The 26,640-nt window shown below is 48.4% G+C and overlaps 1 long non-coding RNA gene across 1 annotated transcript; it reads right to left on the minus strand.

Moving 5' to 3' along the window:
• Positions 1-1,521: 1,521 nt before the first annotated feature.
• Positions 1,522-24,051, minus strand: LOC140916144 (uncharacterized). The gene is made up of 2 exons (XR_012160439.1): positions 23,882-24,051; positions 1,522-1,857 (listed from the first exon to the last, which is right to left on the minus strand). It is a non-coding gene; the product is annotated as an uncharacterized LOC140916144 (long non-coding RNA).
• Between the last annotated feature and the right edge of the window lie 2,589 nt (positions 24,052-26,640).

The raw sequence follows: 26,640 nt of genomic DNA on the forward strand, positions 1-26,640 counted from the left end.
AGTTAGTTTTTCTTGAAGTGTTTTCTGTTTTTACTGTTATAATGTAGTTTTAGCTTTTAGTAGTATTTGTAGTAGAACTGAGACTTCGGGGGAATCTGTTTACGGATTACCTGTTCCCCTCACCCCCCTCCACCTCAGTACCTGTGGGTGGGTACCAGGCTATGCCAAAGACACCAAGATTTAAAATCTGCCTGCCCTCATTCCTTCTTGATCAGTTATGAACATCAATGCTGCCTCTACTGGTTGGGAGAAGCCCCCATTTCATCCAGGTGCAGTATCTGCAACTCCTTACCAAGCTTTACCCAAAAAGGCTGCATGGAAGTCACCATGAGGCCTCATTCGGACCCAGGTCAGGGAGCTTCTCCCTCCACACCCCTGCACATCAGCCTGAGACAGCCAGTGCAACCTCCTGCTATGGAGATTTGAGTTTTCATCCTCAGAGGATTCCAATGGAGTACAAGGACCTCCCATTCTCTACTGCCACTATGAGTACCCCAAAAGACCACCGGCATCATGTCAGTACCCTCTTCTACAACAGCAGAGGAGCCAATGGTTTACCACACAATAGGGCCCTCTGCAGCACCCACCAGCTCTCTCTCCTCGAGTCACTGTGCCCACGACTCCTGGCGGGGATCGCCAGCTCCACGTCATCGCGGATCTAGACGTCGCAGCGTCTTGAGAAGTAGTAGCACGAGGCAGCACCATTCCTCGACGTCAGAGTCCCGGTCCCCGTGGCAGACGTCGTTCTCGGCAACATTGATTGTACCGCTCCCATGGTACTGATAGGTCATTGGTAACCCTGACCTCGTCCCACATGTGGCCCCCTATGTCCCAGCCCAGCCAACCTGACCGGCTAGTGCTGCCGGTGTCACAGCACGGTCAGTGGCAAGGGCCCCCATAGCAGGGCCAGTGGTGACAGTGGATCCCCTAGCCCCCGGTGCATGCTCAGCCAGAGGCTCATTCAGTAGCAGGGGCGTCGGAGGCTCCCTCTGCCTCACTATCCAGGGCTCCAAGGGATAGATCGATGGGTCATGGATCCTCAGCACCACACGCGGAGTCCGACCAAGGGGTGGATCCCGTGGCGCCGGCTGATGTGCAGAGCTCTGTACCAGCCTCCTCCCACGCGCCGGATGACAAGTTTGCAGCCCCACCCCCCTCCGCACCACAGGAGGACTTCAGGGCTCACCAGGAGCTACTGAAGCGAGTAGCATTGACCCTCCAACTCCAAGCTGAGGAGATTGAGGGACCCTCAGACTCGCTCTTCAATGTCCTCTCCTCTTCAGTTCTGGGCAGAGAGGCCCTACCGCTGCACGAAGGGGTGGCTAACATTTCCAATGCCTTCTGGCAAACGCCGGCCTCCCTTGCGCCAATGTCGAAGGCAGAGCGCAAATATTTTGTGCCCACGAAAGGGCACAAGTATCTCTCTACCCATCTGGCCCCCTACTCTCTAGTGGTGGAGTCTGTAAATCATAGGGAGAGACAGGATCCACACCCAAGAATAAGGACTCTAGAAGGCTGGACTCATTTGGTAGGAAGCTTTATTTGTTGTCCAGTTTCCAGCTCTGGGTGGCCAACCACCAAGCCCTCCTTAGCTGTTATGAGTTTAACTTCTGGAGGTCACTGCCCAAATTCGAACCCTCCCTTCTGGAGCGTGAAAGGAAGGAATTCAAGGTGCTTGTGGAGGAGGGTGCCGCTGCTGCGAAGGCTGCTCTGCAGGCAGCTTCGGATGCAGCTGACACAGCTGCTCGGTCCATGGCCTCGGTGGTGTCCATGCACAGAGCGTCTTGGCTACTGCTGTCTGGGCTGTCCACGGAGGCACAGTCTGTGATGCAGGATCTTCCCTTCGATGGCAAGGACCTGTTTGTGGAACAAACAGATGTGAAACTTCATGGCATGAAGGAATCACATACTACCCTGTAAACCCTTGGGCTTTACGTCCCGCCTGCCAAGGACAAGCCTAAGCTGCAGGCTCCCGCCCCAGCTCCTCAGCCAAGATATGAGCCCGCCTATAAGAGGTCCAAGACCCAAAAGAGGCAACCTAAGAGGCAGTCTCGCTCTGCCCCTCAGCCTGGGCCCTCGAGGGGCAAGCAGCAGGGCAAGAGACATTTTTGACTGGTTGCAGGAGGGTACCTGGGTGCCTCCCGAGAGGACCCTCCTACCAAAAAGTTTGCCTTCAGCAACCATTTGTGCGCATTCCTTGCGGAATGGTCCTGAATAACATCAGACCATTGGGTACTCAACACCATTTCCCAGGGCTACAATCTACAGTTTGTCTCACCCCTGCCCTCCCACCCTCCTCCCTGGGACGACATGGGGGACCCATCACATGTACCCCTGTGAGCAGGAAGTGGGTCAGCTCCTCAGCTTGGGAGCTGTGGAGAAAGTTCCAAGGGAGTTCTGGGGAAAAGGGTTTTACTCCCATTATTTCCTTATCCCAAAGGCGAAAGGGAGGCTCAGGCCTGTCCTGGATTTGCGAGACCTCAATCGGTTCATGGTCAAATGCCAGATCTGCACGGTGTCTCTGGCATGTATCATACCCTCTCTGGACCCTGGCGATTGGTATGCGGCCTTGGAGCTTCAGGATGCATACTTCCATATCCATATATTCGAGGGGCACAGATGCTTCCTTCGTTGCTTGGTGGGACAGGACCACTACCAGTTTACGGTTCTCCCATTTGGCCTGTCCACCGCGCCCAGAGTATGCACAAAGTGTATGGCGGTTGTGGTGGCCTATCTTGGATGCTGAGGGGTCCGGATATTTCCCTACCTCAATGACTGGTTGCTCAAGGGCAGCTCCCGGTCTCGGGTACAGGACCATGTGGAGCTGCTTTTGGCTGTGTGTGCCAACCTAGGCGTCCTAGTAAACGAGGCCAATACCCTTGTGGTGCAAGCAACAACTGAATGGTCCAGACCCCAGCCCCTGCACTACACCCCCGCTGATAAGGAGGGCAAACAATTGGACTTTCTGGGAAGCCAGGTCTGCTCATCAGCTAGCCTCTAGTTCCAAATTTCGAACTATCAAGCCTTGTTGGCTAAATATGAATTCCTCAACTATGGCAAACTGGAGGACTTTACTGAAAAGCTGTCTCAGCAAGATCGACCCCGGTTCCAGTCTATCCTGGATGAAGGGAAACTTGTGGCATGATCAGCGCTTCAATCTGCTGTAGACATGGCAGATACCTCATTGTGCTCAATGGCTGTGGGCATTGTCATGCAGAAGGAATCGTGTCTTCATTCATTTGGTTTCCCCATAGAGGTGCAAAAATCACTCCCTTTCAGTGAATTGCATCTATTTAACCAGAAAACTGATGATTCACTCCATACCCTGAAGGATTCAAAAGCCACACTTTGATCTCTGGGCATCTGTACACCTGTACCCAAACAGAAATTCTACTGCCCACTACCAACACAGTGGTTCAGGACTACCCAGTTTTTCCACCAAAGACTGAACGAACCACTGCACAAGTGCCAGAAGACCCAATACCCTCCAGGCCCGCCTTCACAGCCTACATCACCACACACATGCAACCCTCTCAGAAAAGCTATTTCTGAGTACCACTACAGAGCTGTCAACCAGTGAGCCTACTGTAATACAACCACCCCATCCCTTTTAGCATTCATTCTACCAGCTTAGAGAGCAATAGCAACAGACAAGCAGGTGCTAGATGTCATCCGTTATGACTATCCAATCAAATTCATGACACTACCTCACCCACATCCCTACTTCTCAGGGACCATTCTCACTAGAGCATCCTTGCCCTAGAGATAGATTCAGTACTACAAAGGGAGTGATAGTCCTCCAAACGATCAAGGGACAGGGTTCTATTCAACTTACTTCCTGATACCCAAAAAGAAAGGCGGTTGGAGACCAGTCGTGGATCTCTCTCCCCTCCATTGCTTCATTCACAAACCCAAGTTTGGTATGGTCACTTGAGCAGCCATCATACTGTCGCTAGAAAAAGGTATGTGGTTTATGGCTCTCGATATGCAGGACACCTATTTTTACATCAACCCACAGATGACTCCTGAGCTTCCTGGTAGGCCTTCAGCACTTTCAATACAGGATCCTACCATCTGGACTCACCACTGCTTCCAGGGTCTTCACCAAAGTTTTCTCTGTTGTAGAAGCCCACCTCAGGCATTATGGGGTCCTTATATTCCCCTGTCTCAATGACTGGCTACTAGAAGCGTGATCCAGAGATGCAGATCTCATCTCAACCACCATGTTGCTCAGATTCCTTTCCTCCATAGGAGTCAGGGTAAATGTCGAAAAATCAGCTTGGGTTCCCACACAGTCCCTAGAGTTCAGAGGGACCTCCATCAATTCAGTCACAGCACGAGCTTACGTACCAAGGGACAGATTCCAGACTCGGCAAGAACTCATCCCCTGAATAGTCTACAGTCCATCTGTCCCAGTCAGGACTTGCCTATCCATCCTTGGCCACATGGCAGCCTGCATATACGTCACTGCCTGTGCTCAGCTCTCCATTGCTCACCTACAGATGTGGCTTCAGAGAGTTTACTCACCCATGTGGCATACCATAGATCTTACGTTGATAGTCCCCCACATTGGTAGACTCTTTCCACTGTTGGTGGACAGACTTGCGACAGGTCTGGGTAGGGATCCTCTTCCTCCCATCCTCCCTGGACAGGGAAGTCATCAGAGACGCATCCCTTGCAGGATGGGGAGCACACATGTGAGACCACATGACGCAAAGGACACAGACCCCTCAGGAATCCAGGATGCACATAAACATTCTGGAACTCCGGATGGTACGGAGAATGTGTCAAGCATTTCTCACATCCATTCGCTGCCATTATGTTCTCATCATGTCAGACAACAACACCATCATTTATTACATTGACAAACAGAAGGGCACAAGGTCAACTGCTGTGTGTGCAGAGGCCAGTCAATCTATGGGATTGGTACATCACCCACAAGATCCTGTTTTTGGCAGCTTTATATTCCAGGGACTCAGAAGTTGATTGCAGGTGTTCTCACTAGAAGATTCATGGCTGATCACAAGTAGGAATTCCATGACACTTTAGTAAATGACATCTTCAACCAATGGGGGACTCTGAGCAGAGACCTCTTTGCCTCCCATGCCAACAACAAATGCAGCACATACTGCTCTGGGGGGTGCGGAGGAGCAGGGGTGTGTCGGTATCCACTCTCAAGGTGACGTTCTCATACTCCGCTGGTCAGACCAGATCAACTATGCCTTCTCCCCCGCCCCCCTTCCCCAACCACCACCTTTCCTGCCATGTGTACTCCACAAGATCAGGCGGGAGAGAGCCATTATTATTCTGATCGCCCCATTCTAGCCAAGACAGTTCTAGTTTCCCAACCTTCTCTGCATGTCAGCCTATCCCTCACTTCCCCTACCTGCTTTCCCCAAGCTGCTAATGCAACACAACAGCAGGATCAGACACACCAATCTGCAGACATGTCACTTCAGAGCATGGTACTTGGATGGGCAGCTTCTCTAGAATGGGAGTGTTAATCAGAAGTGCAAGACATCCTCTTGAGCAGCAGAAAAGAGTCCACTAGGTGTTCCTACTGGGCCAAGTGGAAACGTGTCACCTCCTGTGACCAACAGAAAGGGCTTTTCCCACAGGAAGTAGAGATTCCCCTTCTTTTCAATTATCTCCTGTCCTGGAAGACATTGGGGCTTGCCCTCAACTCTCTCAAGGTCCTCATAGTGGCAGTCAGTGCCTTACACCCCCCCATGGAAGGACACTCTGTATTTACACTTCTGTTGACTAATAGGTTTTGGAAAGATTTCCTCAGAACTTTCCCACCCATACAACCTATCGCTCCCCAGTGGGTCCTCAACCTCATTCTAATGGCACTAATGAAATAGCCCTTTGAATCACTGGCTTCGTGCTCTGTCCTTTCTTTTCATAAAAGTTGCATTACTTGTGGCTATCACTTTGGCGAGAAGGGTAGGTGAACTTTGGGGCCATGATGGCGGACCCCCCCTTCAACATTTTCCATAAGGACAAAGTCTCCCTGCACCTACATCCCAATTTTCTACCAAAGGTAATATCCCAGTTTCATCTCAACCAACTCATATATTGAATTGCTTTCTTTTCAAAGTGTCATGCCTCAGCAGAGGAACAACAAGTTCATTCCCTCCACGTCTGCCAGGCCATGGCCTTCTATCTGCAGGGGACAAGACTCATCAGGAAGTCTCCTAGATATTGTTTATTGCAGTAGCTGAGAGAGTTAAGGGGCAAGCAATCTCCACACAGAGAATCTCCAAGTGGATTTTGGGGTGCATTACATTCTGCTATTAGTTGTTGCTACTGCCTGCACCGCTCAGAGTGAGAGCCCATTCCATAAGCGCCCACGCGTGTAGGGCAGCCATGTGGAGTTTGGTACATACTTTTGCAACAGATGACTCATTTGGCACCGCTGTCCTCCCCTCAACTGTTCCATCCTCATCCTTGTATCTTCCTCCAAATTAGGTACTGCTTGTTAATCACCCTCAGTGGAATACAATAAGGGCCATCACTCAAAGAAGAAGAGGTTACTTAGCTGTAACTGGAGGTTCTTCAGAATGTGTGGTCACTGTCTATATTCAACTTTGTACCCTCCTTCCCCTTTGCTGCGGATCTATTCAGTTGGTGATGGAGAAGGAACTGGAGACGTGGTCAGTCTGCCCTGCCCTTTATCACCTCGGATGAAAGCATGAGGCGAGGCTGCATGTGCGGACCAACGGACACTACTACTTTCAAATTCTCTGGCTCCAGAAGCATGGCATGCATGCATAAACCCTCAATAGAACCACGCATCTCAAAGAACCTCCAGTTACAGGCAAGTAACCTTCTCTTCTGCTGCAGCATGGGGCCTGGGTCACTTTCATGTTTAAATTAGTGTAAATGGTGGATTCTCTGTAACTTGAAGTCTTTAAATTATGATTTGAGGAATTCAGTAACTCAGCCAGAGGTTAGGGGTGGGTGGGTGAGGTTCTGTGACCTGCAATGTGCAGGTGGTCAGACTAGATGATCATGATGGTCCCTTCTGACCTTAACCACACACACGCGCACGTCTTCCCACCTCTGACTGGAGGCCTTGTATTTAGCTGTGATACTTTGAGTGAGTTTCCAAGACCTGAAGAAGAGCTCTGTGTAAGCTTGAAAGCTTGTGTGTCTCACCAACAGAACGTGGTCCAATAAAAATTACCACCTCACCCACCTTGTCTCTCAACAACATTTCCAAACACCATGAGATGAGATTTTCTGGCATGAGTTTATTTTCCTTCAGAACTAGCAGAAGGAAGTGAAGGAAGAACCTTCTAATGTGTTCATGAACAGTACTCATAACAAATCGTGCTGGTTCGCATTTCAGATCTGTTTACGGTTTAAACGGTTCCAAAAGGTTAGTCTTTCTTGCCATCCATGAAGTATATAGAATTGTACTGTAAATTTGCAGAAATTTTTTTCACTAGTAAATTAAATCCCAGCTAGAGGAGTACTATAAACCTACATAATCTGTTTCACCTCCCTCTCCAGTGGATTATGATTTAACACTTAAGCTTGATGAACATGGGGGCACCAAAATAAACCTGCCTCTATTTCTAGTGAGCAGTAAGAATCTTGAGTGGATATATTGGATAATCAATTTTTTTCCTAAAAAGGAAAAATATTTGGATTGGCTTCTCTGATAGCTATTGGGCTTACTTTCAGTGATTTCCCTAAATGATAGTTAAGGCACAGCTGTTCCCTGTGTTCATTACAGAATAGCCATATCAAGAAAAGACCCAACTGGAGCCAAGAGGAATACATAAGTTTGTCAAACTCAGTTGGAGAGAATTTTCTTATGCACTCTGATAGCACTACATTCCTTACCTTGGTTGGTGGGATCTGTTTCTCATATCTTTCAACTGTTGAGTTGCCTGTATGCAATATATATACTACTTAGGCATCATCTAGAGGCTAGCTGAAGAAAACTGTTTTGGTTATACTTCTCTTTGCTGAGATTTTTAGAAACCTCTACAAAACCACTTAATTCTGTGATTTAGTCTGCCCTAGAAAGGCGGAGTCAACATGCTTGTCACGTCACGGAAGTGTGAAGGCATTTGTATATCAAATCTAATTCCCTGCCTAAAACCAAAATAGTGCCAGATCCCAAATGAAAGCTCTTTTCTCTAAATGGTGAAAGTGGACTCATTTCAAAATGAATCTGGGCCCACCTGATGTGACTGGCAGGTCTTACAGCTTCTATAAATATTGCATCATACATCACACAAGTCACCTGAGCACAATTTCCCCTTAGGAGTCATTGATGGGTACATAAGTGGATTTTAAAAAGTGTTGTTTTCTGTTTATCCATGCAGTCTATTTCCTCCCAACTGGTGGAAACAAGCCAAATTTAATTTTCTGACAATTACTATCTAGATATTTCCTGCTCAAGACTTTGAACTGCATGGGGGAAAGGTACAACACTAAATTTGGACACTGAAATGTAGAAATAAGGTGATATACAAACATCATCACAGTAAATCATAAGATGAATAGATTCATTTAAATGATGGGAAAGGTGGTTGGTTGGTAAACTATGAATGGGGGCACTGCTTGTGTACAGCACAGTGGGAAAAGCCATTTAATTCTTGCAAGTCGGTACTATTTTAGCTGAAAATAGCTGCAGTCATAAAAAGAAAAAATACCAAAACAATTTTTATATCCTTTTCTCCAAAAGAAATTGCAAATTCCTTCATATTGTAATTCAGACTGTGCAATGTTTGCTTTCCCCAGAAATCAACATTTTTTGAGGTGATTAATTTTATTCTGTCTCTTCTATGTACCTTTTTGTAGTGTACATTCTAAAACAAGATGTCCTGGTTACCATGGTGACACTGACATTTTTTCCCATGGCTTTCATTAAAATGGTAAATTCAAAAGAAGAGAGATGTAGCAATGACTGACACTCTATATTGATGTTTCCTTCCACCTCGGGGTAAACCTTCTCTAAGGGACCAACTGTAAGACTTTTTAATTAGATATTCAGCTTTCTTAGCAAAACAAACACTTCCATTGTTGCCCAGATGTAACTGGTTGGTTGCAGTTAATTCAGTGGCTTAATCATTTAATTAGAAACATTTCTAATTACATTTCTTGTCTAATGCTGTTTATAATTAGACTGATTCTATGATTTAAATACACAAGCAATAAATATCAAGACATTTCAGCTGTGACCTCTTCAGAATCTAAAAATCCCTGTACAAATTTAGTAGAGGGCCACATTGTCTCACCTTTTTTTTCTTTGTTTGTAATCTAATTAGTTCACTTCCCTGCCCAAGAACCAAGCAATATAGAATTAAGCATAATTTTTATAATATGTTTACAAAACTAATCATTGCCAGGTCAAATAAAGGCCAAAACAAAGACAAGACAGGGAACAGATCTGAATGAAATTTATGGTGAGTGTAATATGTCACTGTAAATAAATATTAGTAGTACTGACAACCAAGCTCTCAGCAGAATCTGAACATGATTTAGTCCCCTGCAAACACTTAGGCCTTTGTATAGTCACATGCATGAGTGCTTACAGGTTTGGAGTCTTAATTTAGTAATAGTTAATGCTTCATCTCTGTTTACAGTGTTCTGGTTAGAAATGAAGAATGCTTTGATGCCAAAACTACCATTTTTCTGGGACTATTGAGGAAGTGTCAGGAACCCTAGCTAAGATAAATAATAGATCAGTGCAATTTTTCAGAGCAAATAACTAATAAAGCTTGTCTTTGAAAACGATGTATTAGACTGTCAGATTTCACTGAGATTTGTGAATGGGATTTTTTTTCCCAGCTTGAACTGTTTGATCATCTTTCCTGCACTAGAAATAATGTATCACACCTACTACTTATTGAGAGGCTGCATGCAAAATGTTCAATTGTAAATGACTGATTTCACTAGGCATCCTACCGCATATCTGTCCTTCAAAGTTGTATTTGGTCCCAGAAAATGTTCCACATCACAACACTGCCATTACTATGTCAGAGTGAAAAGTATACAGAATGGCAGAATTAAATACTTTTTTAAAAAACACTTCTTTGGGAACAAAATGAAAACCTTCCCACAAATACAAGTGTGACCATAACCACCTGGCCTTTTTAGTGTTCCCACAGTCCTGGATGGCAGGCTTCTCTGCAGGAACAGTAAGATTTTTTAGACTGGAACATGAGGGGAAATGGGACCGCACTGGAGGAAACCCTGGTAGTAGAGGAGGCAGAGTCACAGGAACATACCGCAGATCAGGCCCTACAGCTGGCTAGTGGGCCTCCTGGGCCTGTTTTCTGAGGATCTGTTCAGGGATGGGCCCAGGGAACAGCCTGGGGAGGGAGTGGCACAGGAGCTGGAACAGATCAGCAGCTGGGTAAGCAGCAGCCAACATCTTTATTATAATTATGGGGAAAATGGTAGCATAAATGGGAGGGATTTCTGGGTTATGGCCAATAAAATAGTTATGGAGGATATTTGGAATGGGATGGCTTCAGACGGTTGACGGTGGAAGTCATGCCGTTTCCCTGGTCCTCTTCCTTCCGTGGGACCACCATGTAGCCAAGGTGGCTTCCACATGGGGGAAAAAATTAAACATGCAACTAAGTTTCCACTTAAAAAAGAAAATAAGAATTACAGGTTTAGCAAGCATGAGTACGTATTTCTGCATATATTGCTAGGTTTGTAGCTATGTCACGCTGGCAGACTGATACAGTTACACCATTATTAGCATTAGAGCCTTGTCCCAGACAGCATAGATTATAAACCCCCGTGGCTGTATTAAGTGAAAAAGTCCCTTCGGGATGTCTGTACTTGGTCTACTGACCCGGGCCGTCCACAGCATGCTGTCTGAGCTGGAGAGAAGGAAGCAGGAGAAATCGGTCCTGCTGTTAGCAAGCCTCCACATTCTGATTCAGTATCCTGTTAATGTTCATCTGAATTTTCCTCCCCTCATGGCAGGTAGTGCTTGAAACTTTTTCATGCAGGAGAATCAGTGAGATTTCTGGGCAGGATAAACTTCCAGTGGTTGCTCTGTAGTTTAACCGCCCTCTCAACTCCTTGCTATGTTGTTCAGCCAGCAGGTGATGAAAAGATCTCCATTGTATAGATAGAGGGAATTCCGGCACTAGCCTGGAACATTTGCTCCCTCTTCCACTCGGGGACCTCCCGCAGGCTTTCCTGGCCTGAAATAATATTGAAACCAATACTGGGAACAGGTCCCCTGGTCTAAATAGCCTAACCACCCCCCAATCAGTTCCTGGTATATTTAATTAAATCTGAAATTCCTTATTATGTCTTTGGTCTGGGTACATGGCTACAAGGAGCTTCTGAAGATGCCAGTGTGTAAAGATGGAATAAAAGTATCAAACTATAGTATGACGGGGGATTTTTTTCTCTTTCTATGGATGAAAAATAATTTTAAAAGTTGAAGGCCCTGTTGGATCAAGGCAATCATCCAGGACTCTTGAGGAGAGGACCCTCAACCAGCATGGAAAAAGGAAAAGGCTCAGATGACCTGTTGCTTGAGATAGGGCACAGGTCAGAACAATGAACACCTGGAGGAGCAGCAGTGAGGGAGGATAGTGATGCATGCCCAGAGGGAGCAGTGTGAGTGGCTGATGCCCATCCTGATAGGTAGCAGGCTCTAGCTCCTGCACCGTCATTGATGCCCATGGACTCTCCTTCACTTCACCACATCCTGCACCCTGTGCAGCCATTGGACAATCCAAAGATGGGGTTGGCTATGACCCACTCTATGCACTGGAATGGGCAGATGTTCCCCGTTTACTGTATCTCTACACAATGTGTAAAGCTGCAAGTAATGAGAATGGATACACATATAACATCCAGTTCTTCTTTGAGTGATTGCTCATGTCTATTCCACAATTGGTGTGCGTGTTCGCCACGTGCACCGGTGCCAGAAGTTTCTCCCCTAGCAGTACACATGGGGGGAGCGCCCCCCGTGACCTGTGGAGTGGCGCCTTCCTGGCGCAGTATAAGGGGAGCTGCGTGCTCCCCGACCTTCAGTCCCTTCTTGCCGCCAGTGAAGGTGCATCAGAACTACTCTGCTCCAGCTTTGCTGTAGCTCGTCCCCAGAACTGTTTGTTCGTTCAGTGTTAGTACCTGTAATTAGTTAGCTGTTTAGTCAGTCAGTGATTCCGGGCCAGGGCACGCCCCACGCCCCGGGGTTTAAGTCGTGCGGCTCTTGTAGGCGTTCTATGCCAAGAAGTGACCCGCACGCAGACTGTTTGTGCTGTTTGGGAGAAACCTATATCAGCGAAAGGTACAAGATTTGCAAGTTGTTTAAGCCTCGGACCAAAAGAGAAAGGGACATTAGGCTCCGGGACATCCTGATGAAGTCGGCGCTGACCCCAACTCCAGCACACCACTCCAAACCGGTACCTGGCACGTGGCATTGGTATGTGGCGACCCTCCAGTGCCATCAACCAGTCGGCACTGCCCCCCGTCCACGGGGCACGCCAAAAGGGCCGGGAAGATTCCCTCTTTGCAGCGGCACCGAGGGAAGTCTGGGACAGAGGCTAGGCCCATGTCGGGCAGTCCTCGATCCCCACCGGGGCCCAGGCCTCGGACTCACGTTGAGCGGAGTAGCCCTGCCCCTTTGGAACAGGCCTCTCCGGATATCCAGATGCCATCCATACCTGAAGCCCTCCAGGTGGCCCAGGACGTTATGTCCATGCCGATGTCAGCCCCATGCTCCAGAGTCGCCACAGCCCGGTACCGGGCTTGGTCGAGGGAACATTCCCAACGCCGTTCACCGCCCACCACCCAGCAGAATCCATGTGGATTGCCCTCAATGCCGACCAGACTGTCTGGCTGGGTTCTGGCCGCCTGGGACTCTCGGCACTATTTGTCCTCAAGGAGCGAATATAGACAGGACCGCAGCAGGCGTTGCCAACAGTCCTTGTCTCAGAGGGAGTACTGCAGTTGGTCACGGCTCAGTCATCGACGCCGTTCCCGCTCAGACTCCTGCTCCAAGTCTCCGCCAAGACATCGCAGTCCTGGGCGTTGATCACCGGCTGTCGTGAGTCGCTGTCGTGAGTCTGCCCGTCGAGGCCATTCGTGGAGCAGCTGTTACCGTTGGTACTGGTCCTCCACGTCAAAATCATGGTCCCATGGCCGACGTAGATCCCGGCACTGCCACTCCTCCCACTCCAGAAACAGCAGCAGATCTTACGCTAGCCCGGCCTCCATTTGTTGCCTTCTTTCGATGGGCCAGACCAGCCAACCTGAACAGCCACGCGAGCATCGTGGCTGGCCTAATGGTACCAGTGGGCACCGTAGCCTCCAGCGCAGTCCTGGGTGGGAGCTCGCTTGGTGGCTGGAGCTTCGGAAGCAACGTTGGCCTTCCTCTCCAGACCCCCAAGAAAAGAGTCAGTGGGACGTACGTCCTCTGCACTGTGCCCGGAGTCTGACCAGGTGGTGGACCCTCCGGTGCCAGCCAATACCCAAAGCACCTCACTGGCCTCCTCGCCCTCCCTGCAGGCAGCCTTGGATGCTGCGGAGATGGCCACACGATCCATGGCGTTCGCGGTGTCCATGAGATGGGCGTCATGGCTCCTGCTCTCTGGGCTGGCCAGTGAGGTGCAGTCTTCCATGCAAAAACTCCCATTTGACGGGAAAGCTCTGTTTGTGGCGGAAACAGATACAAGGCTGCATGGCATGAAAGACTCCCACACGACCCTCCAGACTCTGGGCCTGTATGTCCCAGCTCTGGCAAAACCTAAGTTCAAGCCACAGCAGACTCCCGCCCAGGCTGCCCTCCCGAAGTATGAGGCCGCCCATAAGAAGCAGCGGGACTATAAGAGAGGCCTTCAGAGGCAGTCTAGGCCTGCCCCCCAGCCTAGGTCCTCCAAGGGCAAACAGGCGGGGAAAAGGCACTTTTGATGGGATGCTTGGGGGCACCCCGCCAGTCCTTATCCGGGATCCACCCCCAATAAAGCTCCCCTTTGCCAACCGGTTATGTGCTTTGCTCCCGGAATGGTTGTGGCTAAACTCGAACCAATGGGTCCTCAACCATCTCCCAAGGTTACACTCTCCAGTTTACCTCCTCCCCACCCAAACACCCCCCCGTCCCTGTCCCTCTTGGGGGACCCCTCACACAAAACTCTAGCAGGAGGTGGGGCGGCTCCTAGGACTAGGAGAGATAGAGGCAGTGCCCGAGGAGTTCATGGGCAAGGGTATTACTCCCATTATTTCCTTATCCAGAAAGCCAAAGGGGGCTCAGGCCCATCCTGGACCTGCAACATCTGAACCAGTACATGGTGAAACTCAAGTTCCGCATGGTTTCCCTGGCCTCCATCATCCCCTCCCTGGATCCCAGGGACTGGTACGCTGCCCTAGATCTACAGGATGCGTACTTCCACATCCACATATTCAAGGGGCACAGGCGCTTCCTCCATTTCGTGGTGGGACAGAATCACTACCAATCCATGGTTCTCCCATTTGGTCTGTCCACTGCCCTGAGGGTGTTTACAAAATGCATGTCGGTGGTAGCGGCCTACCTCAGACGGCGGGGGGTCCAGATATTTCCCTATCTGGACAATTGGCTTGTCAAGGGCACTTCCCGGTCGCAGATGAGGGATCACATGGCGCTCCTCCTGTCCACGTGCACCGCCTTGGGCCTGTTGGTAAACAACACCAAGTCCATGTTAGTCCCGGCCCAACGCATAGAGTTTATTGGGGCACTCCTGGACGCAGCGTCAGCAAGGGTCTCTCTCCCGCCAGACAGATTTGAGACCCTGAAAGGTCTCATCAACTCGGTCACAAGGTTCCCGGTGACAAGAGCCAGGGTTTACCTGCAGCTTTTGGGTCACATATCGGCGTGCACGTACATGGTCCATCATGCCAGACTCGGGATGAGGCCCTTCCAGCTCTGGTTGGCCTCAAAGTTCTGCCAGGCCACGGACAGGATGGACAAGGTCCTCATCGTGCCGAACTCTGTGATCACCTCCCTACGGTGGTGGTCCACCCCAAACAAAATGCTCCAAGGGGTCCCATTCAGGGACAGGACCCTGTCGTTGGAGCTGGTGTCTGATGTGTTGGGGGGCCCATGTGGGAAACTTTCAGACCCAAGGCCTGTGGTCGGCTCAAGACCTGATGCTACACATAAACGTCAGGGAGCGGTGCGGCTGGTGTGTATGGCCTTCCACTTGCACCTGGAGGGCAAGGTAGTCAGGGTCCTCACGGACAACACGCTCTCGATGTTCTATATCAACAGGCAAGGCAGGACCTGATCCTCTGCCCTCTGCCACGAAGCCCTCAGGCTGTGGGACTTCTGTATAGCCCACGACATTCACCTGAAGGCCTTCCACCTACCGGGCGCCCAGAACAAGAGGACGGATCGCTTGAGCAGGGACTTTTCCTCGCAACATGAGTGGTCCCTCCACCCAGAAGTGGCCCACCGGCTCTTCCGAAGGTGGGGAACTCCCCAGGTGAACCTATTCGCGACTCGGCAGAACCAGCGATACCCCCGGTTCTGCTCTGGTAGGGCCTGGGGCGGGGAGCTATCTCTGATGCTTTTATCCTCTCCTGGTCAGGCCAGCTTCTCTACGCCTTTCCCCTGTGCCCTCTAATCAGCAGGGTCCTGGAGAAGATAAAGACAGATAAGGCCCGGGTCCTCCTGATTGCCCTGCCGTGGCCCAGACAACATTGGTACGGGACTCTCATGGGCCTGGCAATAGCTTGGCCGTTACTGCTCCGCCCGATCTCTCAGGACTAAGGCCGCCTCCTCCATCCCAACCTAGTGGCTCTTCACCTCAAGGCGTGGCTGCTCAGTGGTTAGGTGGAGAGTAAAGGATGTGCTCAGAACAGGTTCAGCACATCCTCCTCGAAAGTAGACGGCCCTCCACTTGCTGCACTTATTTGGCGAAGTGGTCCCGGTTTCCTAGGTGGGCGGCGGACCAGGGTGTCTCCCCTGTGGCCGCCCCGATCCATCTTAATCCTTGATTACCTCCTCCACCTGAGGGCCCAGGGCCTGGCGCCCTCATCAGCCAAGGTGCACTTGACAGCCATATCAGCCTTCCATCTGCCAGTGCAAGGGCACACGGTATTTTCCCATGCTATGACTGGCCAGTTCCTTAAGGGTTTGGACTGTCTTTTTCCGTATTCTAGGCCCCCGGTCCTGCAGTGGGACCTAAACCTGATGTTAGCTCGTCTCATGGGGCCCCCATTTGAACCACTGGCCACGTGTTCCTGGTCTCACCTCTCATGGAAGGTGGCCTTCCTGGTTGCAATCACATCGGCAAGGCGAGTATCAGAGCTCAGGGCCCTGACCTCTGAGCTGCTGTACACAGTCTTCCATAAGGACAAGGTCCAGCTCCGCCCACACCCTGCGTTTCTCCCAAAAGTGGTCTCCGCCTACCACATGGGTCAGGACATTTTTCTACTGGTCCTCTGCCCCAAGTCTCACGCGTCCAGTGAGGAGCACCATCTCCACACGCTCGATGTACTGCAGGCTCTGGCTTTATACCTCGAGTGGACCAAGCCGTTCAGAAAGTCCTCCCAACTGTTCGTCACCTTGGCTGAGAGTGCAAGGGGCAGCCGATTTCCACTCAGCGGCTTTCCAATTGGATCACTTCATGCATCCGGTCCTGTTATGAGCTGGCAGGTGTCCCCCGCCACCCATTGTGAGGGCACACTCGACTCAGGTGCAGGCCTCGTCAGCTGCCTTCATGGCCCACGTCCGCCATCCAGGACATCTGTAGGGCCTCCACATGGTCTTCGGTTCACACGTTCACCTCACACTGTGCGATTGTCCCCCAAACCAGGGATGACGCCGGATTCGGCAGGGCTGTCCTCCATCCTGGCAACTTGTGAACTCCTACCCACTTCCAACAGATATAGCTTGGAATCACCTATTGTGGAATACACATGAGCAATCACTCAAAGAAGAAAAGACAGTTACCTTTTCCGTAACTGGTGTTCTTCGAGATGTGTTGCTCATGTCTATTCCACACCCCACCCTTTTTCCCCTGTCGGAATTGTCTGGCAAGAAGGAACTCAGGGTGGGGGGAACACGCAGCTCCCCTTATACCACACCAGGCAGACGCCACTCCAGGGGTCGTGGGGGGCGCTCCCCCCTACAGGTACTGCTGGGGGGGGAAAACTTCCGGCACCGGTGCACGTGCGAGTACGCACACCTATTCTGGAATAGACATGAGCAACACATCTCGAAGAACACCAGTTACGGATAAGGTAACTGGTTTTTTAGCAATGAGACTCTACAGCTGAGACTTTAGGTAATGGCACAATTCTGCAAGTTTGCACTTTCACTTACTTGTGTACAGGGAGCTGGGATGCCTGCAATGGCTTTCAGAATACTTTTGGTTATGTTAATAAATCGGTTTGCTTTAAAAAAGATAGTCATGAAGTTGTCCAAAGCTTTTAATAAAATATCAAACTCTTACCACATAAAAGCAACAGCAAATAAAAAATAGCAAATAAACTCATATGTCTCTTACAGCCCCACCGGGCACATTTCCTCATGTGTCACCCTCCACTGAAAGGATATGGGAACACAAGGAATCCCTTGTATTTCCCTTGCTTGCCTGGACCAGTCTCAGTAATGACAAAGCTCTTTCAGGTTACCTATACTAGATCAGCAAACCAATGGTGTCCGGCCTAATCCATGTGAAAATTCTTACCCTTATCCTCAGAGATGATGTGGAGAGTGCAGCATGCCACAATAATACAGATGGCATTGGACACAGTGGCATCCAGTTTTGCAGGTAGTCCCATCTTGCCTTCAAATGCGCACACCACCACATCCTGTAACTGCTAAGCGGCTTCTATCAGGTCAGCTGTGTAGCCAGACTATAGTTTCATGAGCTATGGCTGTAAAGGGTAAGCATGGGCACAGACCCTCACCCCCAATGATAACCATGTTATTCGGAGGGAATATAGTTCCTGCTTGTCCAAACAGGAACCACCAGAGCTCAGCATGCTGCCATCATGCAACTTGCTGGTACATGCTTGCACTGGTGTTTATGAATCTGCCTTTTTGATTGACTAAGGCCTGCAGAATGTATGCATAATAACCTTTGCAGTTTTCACTTTCCTGTGCCCTTCGTGGCAGTACCATGAATGCCATTGCTGGCCCAGCAGAGTTTGGGGGAAGCCAATTATCTCAAAGCCAGCTATTATTTCTGGCACCTTGTTTATATCCACCACCCACTGGTAAACCATAGCATCAATTGCTGCTATCACAGCACCATTTGTGTGTCTGGGAGTATGCTCTTCATACGGCTCCATGAAGTTGGCCTTCCTCTGGAGTGCTGGGCCTGCTGCTGTTCATCCCAAGTTTGCATGATGATGTGATCCCACCATGGTACTAGCTATCTAGCACTAGTCTACATATGATTACAGCATGCAACAGGTATATCTCCACTCTGCCATGAGTGAACTCCCTTCCAAGACCTGCCCCTGCCTTCTGAGGGTCAGACACTGCTGGTGAAATGCTATCCACAGTCCATCTGTATATAGTGGTCACAAGCAGGAACAGCTCATCAACCTGTGCTCTAGCTATGGCTTGGCATGGGCTGGAATGGCCAGAAGCAGGGAGCGTGCCAAGCTGGGTGTGCCACAGCCAAATGCATTAGTGGGCTAAGAACACTTCTGCGTAGGGGCCTGGGAAGGATGGGCAAGTTCTCCCACAATATACTGCAAACCACTTTCCAGAAGAGCCCAGGTTAGTGAAGTACTAAGAACCCTGGGATATGCTCAAAGCAATCCTAGTGCCAAACCAGTCTAACATCAATACCAGTGTGCACACAGCTAGATGAGTCTGACTTGGATGCAGCTGTGCAATACCAATCCCACATGTGAGCATCCATAAGCACAGTTTTGCATGCAAAGGGACCCAGCCAATTGTACACTGCAGCATATACATACCTTATGTCTGAACAGCACATAGAACAATGAGGTCCAGTGGATAGGGCACTGGATTGGAAGTGACAAGTCAAGGGCTCTAATTCCTGTCTCTGCTATGGACCAGCTCTGTAACCTTGGATAAGTAATTTCAGGGTAAGTGAAACAGGGATAGGGAGGACAAGGTAACAATAACACAAGCATGTGTTCGTGTATGTTAGCTATGCACACAGTGTAACTTACTGCCAGTGGAACCATTTTTATAAGAGTGTTCTGTAGGTACAACAAAAGAGCAGAGACTCTTCCAGAGGCACTTGAAGAGGACAAGGTAGTGAGTGGATTTATGATTTTTTGGTAGGAGTTACCGTATGTAAGGGTCAGTACAGGGGAGAATTCCAGAAGTGAATGAATTGGCCATGAGGGCAAGGAATGTTGGAGTAGCAAAAATACAATCAGCAGCAGAATAGGTAATCAGTAATGTAAGTCTGCACTAGATCTGAGTAGTTGAATCCATGTGCCCACATACCACTTTATTACAGGACTGGGGCTTTATTCAGTTTCCCCTGTGTCCTACTCAGCACCAGGAAGAGAAAAACCATTGTTAAAAATAGTAAAGTATGATTGCAAGCCACAAAAGCCGGCAGGTTGACTCAGGAGGCTGATATGACTTAACTAATTTTTGGAAAAAAAATAAATAAATCTAGATTAAGTTGGCAATGTCCCTCTCAGCAAAAGCTTTGTTTAACTTTCCACCTCATAAATAGCTTCTAGTGCCAAGGCCTACAAATAACTTAACTGATTATGATGTAAATGGTATCAACTGCTACAATTAAAATTACATAAAGATTTTCATTCCAATCTTACTCAGAACCTTCCTCAACTGTCACCCATCACTCTGAAATTTTCCAGACCCCAATGGGTGTGTTACGTTTTTGGAAGTTTAAACCAAAGTTCAAGAATGAGGAGAGTGAAACTCAAAATAGCTGAAAGTAAAATAATAACAATACACTAGTTTCAAATATTTTAAACTGTTACACTGATATTTTAGTTTTGTAATGTACAATCCAAGCTCCAGCTATATTGTAATCTTAAATGACAATATGTATACTATGGTGAGCTAAACAGAATGTCTGACTGCCTTCAGCTTTGAATACTGCTTTTGTGGTTTGAGTCACCAAAAGATCTAGATGAAATCATTTCCTTGTAATTCACTGCATTCCAGACATTATTCTCTAGTCACCTGATTCTGAAACCTTTACTCTTGCCATTTGTGCAATTGATTTAAATGGGAATAGTCTCATGAGTAAGAATTTCAGACTTGGGACCTCATGTATTTATGAAATGGAGCAAAGCTGTTCTGTGCTGAATTATAACAGACATTCTAAATGTTTGTGAAAAAAATATATTCAGTCCTTTCTCTTAGTCTTAGAAAGGAGCAAAACATTTTTATTACTATCTTTTAGATTGCTAACATACATTAAACTTGCAGGAGTATATATGGAACGAAAGTGATGACTTACTGCATATATTTTAGTATAGCAACTTATTTTTGCATAAAAGCACTTTGTAATAGAGACCCACATTAAAGATTTATGTTAAGCAAAAGAGCCACTAAATGCATTTATATAATTTATTTTTAAATTAAAAAGTTACCCCTATAAAATAAAACAGCTGGATAGAGAACTACAGATGAGGAAATATCCTTTATTAGACTCACTCCTCCCATTCATGGCACACAAGGAAGATTTCAGGGATAGCTGGCAGTCATAGTAGCTCCCGGAAGCACAAGTAAGGAAAATGTTCATGCAGTCCAGGGGCAACAGCAAGCATGGATGGGAAGCAAAGCAGAGGACATGAAACTAAGATAAGATGGGAGGTGAGAATTTGGCTCTTAATAGCACAGGCATTTGTTAAACAAAAATACGTTCCCTTTCAGCTTTAATTTTTGAATAGGCTTCCCTGTGATTTTTGGTGTGTTCAGTCAAAAGGAAATGTAGTTTTCTTAGTCATTTTCTTTTCTCAGTGTCTGTTTTCTGTGGTTTCAGCTTTTCTAAAGGACACCGTTCTGGCACTTATTTAAGTCTAACAGCTTTTACAAAATCTTTACACCTTCCCATACAATAAAAAAAGTTATGTCTGTAAAGGATTGTATCTACCATAAAGGTTACTGAGTCTAAACATCATTTATAGACCCTCAGTGACCTCATGTGCGAGGGTGTTCCATTGTTTAATTGCTGTTACAATAAGGACATGTTTCTCTCTTATCTCAAGTAAACTCTCTCTTCTTTAGTCTGAAGTCATTCTTTCCTGTAAACTCTTCATTGAACTGTTTTTCTTCCCAATAATGTCAACCTGTTACATAATTGTTTCATTACATTGTAAAATACACACAAAAGCAAATATTCTTCCAAGAGGGATTTTTTCCCTCCAAAAAATTAACTACTTAAATTTCAATATTAAGTAGTTAGATATTTCCTAAAGTTGGCTGTGGTGTGGTATTTTGAAAAATCAACTTTTTGGCATTTGATTTTACATTTTGGCACTAATTTTGAAAGTAAGCCACTGAGTTACTAAATTGAGCTGTTGCCCTGCCAATACATTGCATAACATTTTGTTACTAATTATTGTGAAAGGGCAGGATTCTAAAGCACCAAAGCATTCTAGAAAGTGATAGCTGAATTCTCATGGCAACTTTCTGGTTGCTTCCTGGATACCGTTGGGTCTAAATATGAGAGTTGGCAGGAAATGGGAAGATTGTTGAGGTTTTGCCTTAACCAGAGAAAGGGCTGAAGATCTGTCTTCTGCTCAACAAACCCCAGTGAGGGAAACTGGAGATTGCTGATCCCAAACTCAGACCTCCCACTGAAGTGAATTTAGTACGAAGGGATATTGGCTCCATAAATACTACGACCTCAAGTTAATGGAGATACTGTAAGTGCTGTTCAGAAGGATTGTTTGTCTTCAGAGTACATCTAATTAGCATCAATATTAAATCTGTAGTTGGGGAGGAACTCTGAACAGAAAATTTGGCATGACCTCCATAAAAAGTTGGAAAAGGAAAGGTCCATAGCTGTTGGGAATAATAGTTGGGGATTGGCAGTTAGCTCTTGCTGGCTAAGAGCTTCTCTTAGGAAAAGGAGTCTTCTTAGGAAGAACCAGAGTTATTTAGATCAACGGTTCCCAAACTTGTTCTGCGCTTATGCAGGGAAAGCCACTGGCAGGCCGGGCCACTTTGTTTACCTGCCGCGTCCGCAGGTTCAGCCCATCGCGGCTCCCAGTGGCCACAGTTCCCTGTTCCAGGCCAATGGGAGCTGCTGAAAGCGGCCCAGAGAGGCAGGGACTTAACCAGCTGGCAGCAGCAAGTGGTGTAGGGATATGAATTACTCTTTTTAGAGCCCAGCAGCTATCAGCTCTGTCCCTCTTACCTGCCCAATGATACAGATTTACTCTCCTTTAAACCCCTCTTTTTTATTTGACCTCTGTACAAAAACATAAGACTCTTACCATTTTAAAAACAGGTATTTTGTTTGGAGAGGTGGTTTGGGCAGTATGTATCACAGGAACCCCGTGCGTGCCTGATCTCTAATTTACACCATAAACTCTACTGACATATTAATTTTCAAGCTGCTATAATTACTTATCTGGATTTTAGATGTTTGAAAATTTGAGTGGAAATCCTGTAGCATCCTTAACTACGGAGTTCCTACTGCATAATCATCCACACACTTGTTAATTCCTAGGTTGGATTTCTGCACTATAATCAACCTGGGATTAACCATGAAGGCTAAGTAGAAGCTTCTGGTAGTGCAGAGGACAGCTTTCACAGAAAGGTGGGCTGATATTAGTAACATACTACACTTATCTGTATTCTTTACAAGCTAAATTTAAGGTTCTGCTAACCCTTTATAAATCCCTAAATATGTGAAAAGTAATTAATTGCAACTATGGAGGAGGAAGAGATCAATAAAAGATATATCAGATCTGCCTAAAGACAGACAGCAGCCTGGAGTGAAAACAGAACAGCTATAGTCAGACAGCTGATTGAAAAGGTCTCGGAAAAAAGGTAGGCAATATCAGTTTGGATAAAACATGAAGGAAGGGGCCGGTGCCTGTGACAGGTCAGGCTGCATAAACTCTGTTCCTGGTAGGTAGCGATAAAGTTAACCTTCTTGTCCTAGAAAAGGCCACAAATAAAGACGATATTGTTATGCTGGGAACATGTTTAATGGCTGCCCTCAAGTGAGTCTTTCATCTACAATCACAAAGCTGGTTAAAGCAAAGCACCCGTCTTCCAGGCTCCATAGAAGGAGCAATTAAGCTTTTTTATCGTGACATAGTTGGAAATAAAAGCTGCCACTGCCCAAAGCAATGGGCCATATGGCAATGCTTGAGCAGAAGCTAACCGCTGTGGGATGATGTGTTACCTGATTGCAAATGCAGAAGCTAGGGGAGCACAAGCTAAGTGCGTGTAAAGAAAGCCAGCAGACAGCGCCAGAAACATGTGACATGAGCATGATCCCGTGAAGGAGCAGAGACACAAAATTCCTTGAGCAGAGAACTGACTGGCTTGGGGATTGGCTCAGCAAGGAAACTGCCTTACTCATTACTACAACATCCAGGGAAACAGAACTCTCTGCACATCCTTTGTAAATCAACAGGATTGTGCCAGAAAATACACCTGACTCACCTCATCCATTTCTCTTACTAATGGACACAAACTTGCAAGACCCCAAAAGTTGCTCATGTGCTTAAGCCACAGGGGCACGGGCACCCGTCTAAAAGCCTAGAAGCCCGAGTTGCCTGCCTGGGGAACAGATGGAACCGCTTTCTAGGGCTAGGCCTTGCCGCTCCATTGTCTGCATGCTCTGGAGAGAGGCGGGTTTTCGGTGGGGGCAGGGAACGCACCCGCTCTGCCCCATCCCTCGCACCTCGCGCTTCCACCATCCGCACCTCGCAGGGCCCAAGTCAGGCCCCAGCCCGGCGCTTGACTCACACGCCCTCTGGCCCGGCGCCCGGCGCGTCCGCGTGGGCAGGGCCGGCTCGCGCCCAGCCAGAGACCGTCCCCCTCACACCACTCGGGGAGAACAGTCACCCGGCGGCGCGTCCGGCTCCGCGCGGCAGCGCCGATCCTCACCCCGCGACCGTGGGCGGCGGCTGGCCGCCTCCCCCAGCTACCAGCAGGCGGAGCTGCAGGGAGCGGGTCCCCGCCGCAGCGGGGGGAGGGGAAGGAAGCGGAAGGAGCCGCCGCGCTGAGGGGGGGAGCAGGCGCTGTGTGGAGCCGCCGCTGCCCCCGCCGCTGCCTGGTGCGCGGCACGGAGAGAACGAGCAGGGGAAGCGGCTCCTCTGCCGGCGGGCTCCGTGCGCGCGAGATAGCGGGAGCCAGGTGAGGCCTCGACACAAGGGGAAAGGGGGGACCCGGATGATGCCGAATTCGGCGCCCGCGAGGGGGGGCAGACGGAGGGGCAAATTCCCACGTGACCAGCGCGTGGGGGAGGAGGCTCGCGCGCCCCGTTCGAATCTCGGCAGCTTGGGTCCGGAGCAGCAGGGCAACTCTTGCGCGTGCGCTTCGGCTCCGCCTCCCCCTCCCGTCGCTTGCGTGTACATGTGCGTGTGCGCGCGCCGGGTGCCAGAGCGAGGCGTTTGCTGCGGGACCGGGACACGTGCGCGGCGCCAGCGCCATGTTGATTCCCAGCGCAGCTGTGGGGGAGGGGACAGTATGAGACAAGGAGGAGGGAAAGGGAGTGAGTTCTCGCGAGGCTGTGTGGTTCCCGTGGGAGCTGGCCGGCAGCAGGATGGCGGCGCGGCGCTGGGCTTGCTGGGTAATGGTAACTGGGGTCTGGGGGGCGGGGACCGTGGGACCAGCCTCCTCGCACCCTCCTTGCCTCGGGGCACACGGCGGGCGGGGTTGAGCACCCCAGGGACTCGGACCAGCGCACGCTGGGCCCGTGCGGTAACCGTTGCTGCTCCACAGGAGGCGCCGACCCGATCTCTTTTGCTGACCCCCTGTGGCTCTCCGGCAGTTTCTGTTCCCCCCTGCAGCGCCCCCTGCTGTCTGCCCTCAAGTGCCCCGCCTGTTATCGGCCCCTGCTGTCTGCCTGCCCCATAGCGCCCTCATATTTTCCCATGCAGCCCTGCCTCTTCCCAGCACCTCCCATTGTCCTCAGGCAAACCAGACTTCCTGCACTCTGACCATGCCCTATCCTGTAGCGCTTTGGGCCGCCCTCTGGGCAGCATGCTTAAGCACCCGCAACACATCTCTTATAGCTACAAAGTGCCTAGCACACTGTGGTCACTACTGGAAATCAGAACAAATAATGCTGCTGTTTCCCTGAGTAGAGCTGGCTCCCAGCACTGCTTTATCTGTCCTTTCTGGTGATGACCCCACTTAGTCCTTTATTCCTGCTATTCTATACCTTGCTCCTTGCATGTTTCTGCTGTGATGCCTCTGAGAGTGCCCTGTAGCACCCTCACCACTTCTGTTTTACAGGCATGCCAATATCATGGTTGGTTTCAGAGTAACAGCGGTGTTAGTCTGTATTCGCAAAAAGAAAAGGAGTACTTGTGGCACCTTGGAGACTAACCAATTTATTTGAGCATGAGCTTTCGTGAGCTACAGCTCACTTCATCGGATGTGATGAATATCATGGTTGTGATGCGTGAGGTAGAAAAGTCTAAATAGAATGGATAGTTATGACAGGTACTCCAGACATGACCTCCTAAGACTGTACTGCAGTGTGATGCAGCACCCGAAACACACTTTCTCTTATATTTGAACAGTTCCTTGCACACTGTGGCCACTATTGGAAATTAAAGAAAATAATAATATTCTGTAGTACCAAAGCATTCCACCTTTGCAGTACTCCCTGCTTTTCTAACCTTGGTCCCTCACAGGGTTTTGCATATGGTCCTACTGCTGCCCGGTAGCATCCCTGTTACATTTCACTTCTGGCTACTCAAGGTGCCCTGACAGTTCTCCTATGCTATAATTGCAACATCCCTTGTTGTTACAGTTCTAGACTGCTACATAGCTCTGAAATTTCTACACATTCTACACATGTGACCCTCAATTCTTTAAGTCTGGACTTCTGGAGCATATTATCAGTTATTGAGAAATGTGGTATATTAATTTTATGATGGGACTACCCATTTGCTAAGATCTGTGTTGCTATTACCAGGTTCAGTGTACCTGGTAACTTAGTCCAAGTAAATGGACTCAGATTTCCAGAGGTGGAACTCTTGCGTATGATCTAGCTCCAATTAAATACTAAGTTGGCAAACCTTTGAGGACACGCTTTTTGTTTGTGTTTTTCTAGTTGTAATGTTAGATTAATCTTATTAACTATGATTCACTTTTTGAAGTTTTTGCTTGTGATGTGTTTTAAGACTTGTTATACAAGAATTGATGCCCAAAAATTAGTTTGTAGATTTGTAGCTTATGATTAAAAAGTTTTTCTTGAAAGTTACTATATGTTTAAGTTGAATACAGTAAAATTGGTATTCTGTTTTACATAAAAATATCTGGGCATTTTTAAGGTACTTTGTTTAAGGTTAATAGAAGCAGTAACTATTCAAAAAATTGATGACATAGCTCTAGGAGTGAAAAAATAGAGAGGAGTTTGCAGATTTTATAAAGTAGAAGAGTACATGCTAAGATGTTCAATATTTTCTCAAGGCACAGGATAGAGAACCTGGATATTGGGGTCTTCTTGACTCTGCTGCAGATGTCCGGTGAAGTCTGGACCCTATTGAAGT

The sequence above is a fragment of the Lepidochelys kempii genome, chromosome 8, assembly GCF_965140285.1.
Source record: "Lepidochelys kempii isolate rLepKem1 chromosome 8, rLepKem1.hap1, whole genome shotgun sequence".
Lineage (NCBI taxonomy): Eukaryota > Metazoa > Chordata > Testudines > Cheloniidae > Lepidochelys > Lepidochelys kempii.